The 7,327-nt window shown below is 53.3% G+C and overlaps 1 non-coding gene and 1 pseudogene across 1 annotated transcript; both read right to left on the bottom strand.

Annotated features, from left to right (window-relative positions):
* Positions 1–5,509: 5,509 nt before the first annotated feature.
* On the bottom strand, positions 5,510–5,626 carry LOC139397679 (U5 spliceosomal RNA). The gene has a single exon (XR_011631123.1). It is a non-coding gene; the product is annotated as a U5 spliceosomal RNA (small nuclear RNA).
* A 459-nt stretch (positions 5,627–6,085) lies between these two features.
* Positions 6,086–6,265, bottom strand: LOC139397649 (U2 spliceosomal RNA; annotated as a pseudogene).
* Positions 6,266–7,327: the final 1,062 nt, after the last annotated feature.

The following is a 7,327-nucleotide window of genomic DNA, read 5'->3' as shown; positions in this document are numbered from 1 at the left end:
ATCTTCCCTTCCCTAATCTATCCCCTTACAAACCTCACTCTAACACTCCCAGCCCTAATCCCCCCTTCCACCTCTCCCGTGCCGCATGCTGCCCCCACTTTATCTCCTCCCTCTTCATCCTCCCCCTCACATCACCTTCCACCCTCCTCACTATCCCTTCCACCCCCCAATCTCTCCCTGTCTTAACTAAATTCTGCCTGGCTTCCCACAGCCCCCTTTTAAAGAGACTCATGAGAAGCCAGAGCAGAAACCTGTCCCTATCCGTTCCCCTCGCTCTCCCTACGCCTCGCTCTAACCTAGCCCAAGTCAGCAAAAAATCGCTCCTAACCATACCTAGCAACACCCGTGCCCTAGCCCAGACTAGTCCGGCAAAGGCACAGTCCCAGAAGGCATGGCGCACAGTCTCCTCCCTGCCACAAGCAGATCTTGGACAGGTGGAGGATCGCGACAAACTATGCCGGTACATGATGGAACGTACCGGCAAGCACTTATGGAGGCTCAACCAATTCAGGTCCTTGAGCCTGTTGTCCAGGCCCCGCGCCTGCACTCCCTCCCAGACCACTGACGAGATGCCCGCTACAGGCGCAGGACTCCCTGCCTGCCTGACCTCCTCGTACAGGTGCCTGTGATCTAAACCTACTCGGGCAACTTCAACCTCGGGGTGCGCACGCAGCCACTTGGCCGCATGGCCAAAGTGCCACGGCAGCTGTTCCGCCCGAGGACCCGCGTTAGACCACACCATTACGCTTCTCGCCTGATACGAGAAGAACACCCGCAGGAGGTAACCGGACGGGTGTATAACTGGCTGAGCAAGCTCCGTCAACAAGAAAGAAACAAAAATTGCGTCCAGCTTGAGGGGGAGATGTGGTACCCCCCTACCTCCCTCCCCGATGGGACAGAGCATGCGCGCCCTGGCGACCCACTCGTACCTGCCACCCCACATGAACTGAAACACAAGCCTCACTAGAGGCCTCCTCAGACAAGCTGGCAATGGGTAGATGTACGCCAAGTACAAAAGAGATGGCAATACATCCACCTTTAGGACCAGGACCTTACCTATAAAGGACAAAGACCTAGCCTTCCACATTGCCAACTTCTTCTGTACCACTGCAATACCCATGTTCCAGTTCAGCGTCGCTGAGCCAGAGGTCTCAAAATGGACCCCAAGAATCCTCAGGGCCCCCTCACAGAGAGATAACCCCCCGGGCACATCCGTTCTACCGCGCCATCTTCCGAAAAACTTAACGGAAGACTTTGCATGATTCAGAACCGCCCCCGACGCTTGGGTGAAATCCCCAATGATGGCAAGAGACCTTGTCAGGCACGAGTCCTTGCACAACAGCAAGGAAGTGTCGTCGGCGTACTGCGTCATCTTAACACGCAGCCCACCGCTCCCAGGGATCAACAAGCCCTCCACCCCTGTGTCTGCCCTAATGGCAGCCCCCAGAGGCTCCATGTACAGTACGAAGAGGAGGGCCGAGAGTGGGCATCCCTGCCTGACCCCAGACGAGAGGTCAAAAACGTCACCTAAGTGACTATTTACACTAACTCGACACCCCGCTCCGACATATAATGTACGGATCCATCCTATAAACTTCTCCCCAAATCCTAATCTACCTAATACCCTGAATAGAAAGGATCTATTCACGCGATCAAAGGCTTTCGCCTGATCTAGCGCTGCTACCATTAAAGGCAGCCCTCTATCTTCAACCCAGGCGATGGAGTCCCTAATCAACTGTAGGTTCCATCTTATAGAGCGGCCCTCTACCCCGCACGTCTGATCCTCATGGACGACGTAGGGAAGGGCTGTGCGCAACCGGTCTGCTAAAACCTTTGCAAGAATCTTGTAATCTACGCACAGCATGGTCAACGGCCGCCAGTTGCCAAGGTCAGTTGCTTCCCCCTTCTTATAAAGAAGTGACAGCACACCAACAGCCATTGATCCCCCCGGGACCCCCGTCTCAAGGATGGCCTTCAAGACTTCGAGGACCACCGGTCCAAGTATACCCCAAAACTTGAGGTAAAACTCAGCCGGCAGCCCATCCATCCCAGGCACCTTCCCTTTACCCATCCTCCTAAGAGCGCTCTCAACCTCTTCTAGTGAGATCTGGGCCTCCATCACGTCTCTAATGTCCTCCGGCAACCGCCGGGACAAGTGTTCTAAAAACACGTTTCCCTGCTCTACATCTATTTCCCTTTCCTTAAATAAACCTCGGAAATGATCAGTTGTCACCCTGACCATTTCCTCTGGTTTACTTACTATACTACCATTTTCTTCCCTAACGCCATGCATTACCCTCCTACTCTGCCTGGCCCTAACCGACTTAAAGAACATAGCGGAACAAGTCTCATTATGTTCTAGAAAGCCACTATGCGCACGCTCCAGGAAAGCTCGAGCCTTCTGCTCCTGCAGCTCCCTGAGCTGCGCCTTTAGGGCTGTGAATCTCTCCCAGTCAATCGACCCGCCGAGGTTGCCCGCCTCGTACTCGAGTTCAATTAACCTTTGGATACGATCCACCTCCCTCCTTTCCTCCCTTTTTTTCCTTTTACAATATCCTATTATAAAAGCCCTAATCCTCACCTTCACTAAATCCCACCACTCTAACACCCCCTCGCACATGGACCGGAGGCCGTCAAGCCTCCGAAAGAAACAAAAAAATGCGTCAACGAAAGCCTGCTCCTCCAGTATATCCCGATCTAGCTTCCAGTACCCCCTACCGAAGAGGCAGACTGGCGACCCCACCTGCAGGAACACCCCGTCGTGATCCGTGAAGAACACGGGCAACAGGCGCCCAGACAACTGACCCAAAGACCTGGATATAAAAATGTAGTCGAGCCTCCGCGCAACCCCCCTGGAGTTGCGCCATGTAGGACCGACCATTGCCGGAGTAGTATGCAGGCCACCATCAACCAGACCATGGCAAGCCATTAGCCCGGTGATTGCGCCTGCACTACTATCACCACCTACCCCTAAATCTATATTAAAGTCCCCTCCTATCACCAAGTGCCTATTTGTGACACACAGGGGCGCCAGACAGTCCACCATCTCCCTTCTGTCTGCCGCCACCTGTGGCCCATATACCCCAATTAACCTATACCTAGCTTCTCTATACACTACATCTATCCCCAACACTCTACCCTGCATTATAACAAAAGTGCTCTCTACCTTAACCTCTTTATTCCCACACAAAATTCCTACTCCTGTTGAGTGCACCCCTCCTATGCCCCAAAAAGATTTCCCCTTATCCCACTCCCTCCTAAATCTACACACATCCCCACCATCCCTCAGGTGAACCTCCTGTAAAAAACAAAAATCAAACCCCACACCCTCTAAAAAATTAAACACCGCCCTCCTTTTAATTACATCCCTCAACCCCCTTACATTTAAACTAAACAATTTAACAGAAATATTCATTTATAAACAAAATATATATTTACAAACAAACAAAACCCTCAACAAATAACCCCAAACCAAACAAAAAACAGGAGACTCACCCGATGCTCCCCTGGTCCATCTCCACCGGCGGGGACGTCCTCTCCTCTCCTGACGCCCCCCCGTCCTCCTCCATCTCTCCAACCCAGGATGCAGGCAGTGTGTTAGGCCGAGTGCCCTGCATCCTGGGTTCCCCACCACCACCATCCACCCCCCCCTCCCTGTATGCCTCGGGGCTGAGTGTAGGGGACCCCATCTCCCCAAACAGGAGTTGGGATCCCTCTATCCCACAGCCCACAGACCCCTCACTTGAGTCATCCTCCACTAGGATGTAAGGGGCTGAGGCAAACAGGGAGGCCAATGCACCCCCCCCTCCCCCCCCCGCCGTTCTCTTAGCCCCCCCCTCCCCCTCCCCACCCCCCTCCCTCTCACTTCCTGCCAACTTCCCCCTCTTCTTTCCTTTCTTTTTTGGTGAAGGAGGTAGCGGGGAGACACAACGTCCCTTCCCCGCTAACTCCTCCACCAATCCCCTTGTCTCTTCCTCAAGGAAGCCCGGCAGGCTGTCCCCCCACTCCTTCCCCCCATCTCCCCCTCCCACCCCCTCCCCTCCCACCTCCACCCCTCCCTCCGTCCCCATCACCGTTCCCTCTTCCACTCCTTCTCGCACCACTGTCCCACTCTCCCTCTTCTCCGCTCCTTCCCGTTCTTCCACCTTCTTTTTCTTCTCTCCTTCTTTTTCCTTCTTCCCATCGTCACTCCTCTTTCTTCTCGCCTCTTCCTTCTTCTCATCCTCTTCAGTTGCCTTCTTTTCCCCTGTGCCATCCGTACAATCCGCACGCGTCCTTTCTTTCCTCCCCCCATCCCCCGCTCCCCCCCCAGCTGCAGACGCGTATGACCTGTGACGAGCCGGGCAATCACGCCACAGGTGTGCTCTCGAGCCACACCCGTGGCAAGCCTTGGGCTCGTCACATTCCTTGGCCTCGTGCTCTTCTGACCCACAGAACCGACACTTCTTGGTGCTGCACGAGGCCAGGATATGGCCGTAGGCCATACAACGCCTGCAGAACGGGGGCTGACGGGCATAATACAACGTCCCCCTGTCAGCCCCCAGGGAGAACATCGCCGGAGGATGGAGGTAGCCATCCACACTCTTCGGGTCCTCCCTGAGTAACACCTGGAACCCTCTCCTCCCGTTCCAGAAACCCAGGGAGTCCCTGAGGTACCTCGCTGAGGAGATATTGTCCACATACCTCCCCAGAAAGGCCCTCACTTCCTCTTCCTTCACGTGCGGATTGTACATGTTTACGGTGACCACCCTGAAATTGTTCTTGGCCAGGCTGGTCACCGCGTAATGGCACAGGGCTTTCCTTCTCCTTTCTCTGCCTTCACCTTCTTCATAATCCCATCATGCTGTTCTTCCAAATGAAAAGTCACATCGAAGCCCTTCTCCATCGGGTTCCCCTGAAGGCAGAGAACATCCTTTACCTTCAATTTCAGGCACCCCATCAATATTGTCCTCCCGAAGGTCTCTCTCCCCCAAGGCTCCATTTCTTTTTCCCTCCATGCGAAACGCACCGTATTTGCCAGCCCAATCCCAGGAACCGACCGTGACGTGCTATCTTGCGCCATCCCCGCAACGAGAAAAGCGCACCCGGTTCACCAACCTCTTCCAAAAACAAGAAGGAAAATACAAAAAAGACAAGAAATTATATAGCAACAATTTTCCAAAAAACAAAAAAACACACTTACCGCTCTCCTGGTTCGACCTTTTGACTCAGCGGGCTTTGGGGCACCTCGGTACCAAGCTTGATCTGAGCCAAAAGGCCGAGAAGCGATAACCCACAAATGGAACCCTGAAACCGCCGGACCCCCGGGGGTCTCGACAGACCTCAGCGGGTGGGTTGGCAAAAGCCAGCTCCTCTCTCCCTCCAACCCCCACTCAACCAACCAACCAACCAACCAACCACCGTTTCCCTGGCAACAAACAGGCAGGTGTTTTTTGGAAAAAGTCGCTAATGCGTCTTTAAGTCACTATCCTGGCCCATCTCTGTCAATTTCCCTTGAAACAAGATACCGGGCTCTGCAAGAAGCAAAGCCGCTCCAAAAATACGTTGAACTCGTAAGTGTTCCTCTCCACGGAAGTCTTTAGTAAAAGGCGAAAGGCTTGTGCGTAATGAAGAGAAACCAGAGTCATATGGAAGTCAAGAGGTCGGGGCCCGAGACACACTCTGTGCACTCTAGGCAGGGTTCCCGCGGGTGCTCCCGGAACCCACTCTTCCAAGTTTTCGAGGGCTGTCTGTGGATAAAAAGAAGGTCACAGACACAGAGGCACAGAGAGACAGAGAGAGAGAGAGAGAGAGAGAGAGAGAGAGAGAGAGAGAGAGAGAGAGAGAGAGAGAGAGAGAGAGAGAGAGAGAGAGAGAGAGAGACACACACACACACAATCCTGGCCCCAATTCTTTTTTTTTTTTTTTTTTTTTTTTTTTTTAAGTAAAATGGCGGGAAACGGGGGACCCCATTGAAGAGCGCTTCGCCTTTCTTTCAGTTTGAATGTTTCTTTCCTTCTCTTCTTCTGCTAGCTAGCCAGCTAGCTAGCTAGCCAGCTGTTTACAGAGCTTTGTGAATTTGCATTTTTCCTTGACAACGGAAGAAAAGTGTTGCACCGTTCCCGGAGGTACTGCAATACCGGGTCGATGCGTGGAGCGGACGGAGCAAGCCCCATTTCCGACTCCCTGTTCGAAAAATCCATTTAATATGTAGTCCCCCGATGGGGGACGTATCAGATATTAAACTGATAAGAACAGATTTTTTTTTTTTTTTTTAAAAAATAATTTATTTACACTCAATACCATTCATACTTTACAAAATAATAATTCTCATTCATTCTATTTACAAAATCACCAAACACCCAAACAAAAACAAACCTCAGGGGAGCATCGTCCCTCCCCGTCATACCTAACCAATACCTAACCCTTCCCTATCTTCCCTTCCCTAATCTATCCCCTTACAAACCTCACTCTAACACTCCCAGCCCTAATCCCCCCTTCCACCTCTCCCGTGCCGCATGCTGCCCCCACTTTATCTCCTCCCTCTTCATCCTCCCCCTCACATCACCTTCCACCCTCCTCACTATCCCTTCCACCCCCCAATCTCTCCCTGTCTTAACTAAATTCTGCCTGGCTTCCCACAGCCCCCTTTTAAAGAGACTCATGAGAAGCCAGAGCAGAAACCTGTCCCTATCCGTTCCCCTCGCTCTCCCTACGCCTCGCTCTAACCTAGCCCAAGTCAGCAAAAAATCGCTCCTAACCATACCTAGCAACACCCGTGCCCTAGCCCAGACTAGTCCGGCAAAGGCACAGTCCCAGAAGGCATGGCGCACAGTCTCCTCCCTGCCACAAGCAGATCTTGGACAGGTGGAGGATCGCGACAAACTATGCCGGTACATGATGGAACGTACCGGCAAGCACTTATGGAGGCTCAACCAATTCAGGTCCTTGAGCCTGTTGTCCAGGCCCCGCGCCTGCACTCCCTCCCAGACCACTGACGAGATGCCCGCTACAGGCGCAGGACTCCCTGCCTGCCTGACCTCCTCGTACAGGTGCCTGTGATCTAAACCTACTCGGGCAACTTCAACCTCGGGGTGCGCACGCAGCCACTTGGCCGCATGGCCAAAGTGCCACGGCAGCTGTTCCGCCCGAGGACCCGCGTTAGACCACACCATTACGCTTCTCGCCTGATACGAGAAGAACACCCGCAGGAGGTAACCGGACGGGTGTATAACTGGCTGAGCAAGCTCCGTCAACAAGAAAGAAACAAAAATTGCGTCCAGCTTGAGGGGGAGATGTGGTACCCCCCTACCTCCCTCCCCGATGGGACAGAGCATGCGCGCCCTGG

This window comes from Oncorhynchus clarkii, unplaced genomic scaffold, assembly GCF_045791955.1.
Source record: "Oncorhynchus clarkii lewisi isolate Uvic-CL-2024 unplaced genomic scaffold, UVic_Ocla_1.0 unplaced_contig_2030_pilon_pilon, whole genome shotgun sequence".
NCBI classification, from domain to species: Eukaryota; Metazoa; Chordata; class Actinopteri; order Salmoniformes; family Salmonidae; genus Oncorhynchus; species Oncorhynchus clarkii.
This window is presented reverse-complemented; position numbering and strand designations above follow the sequence as displayed.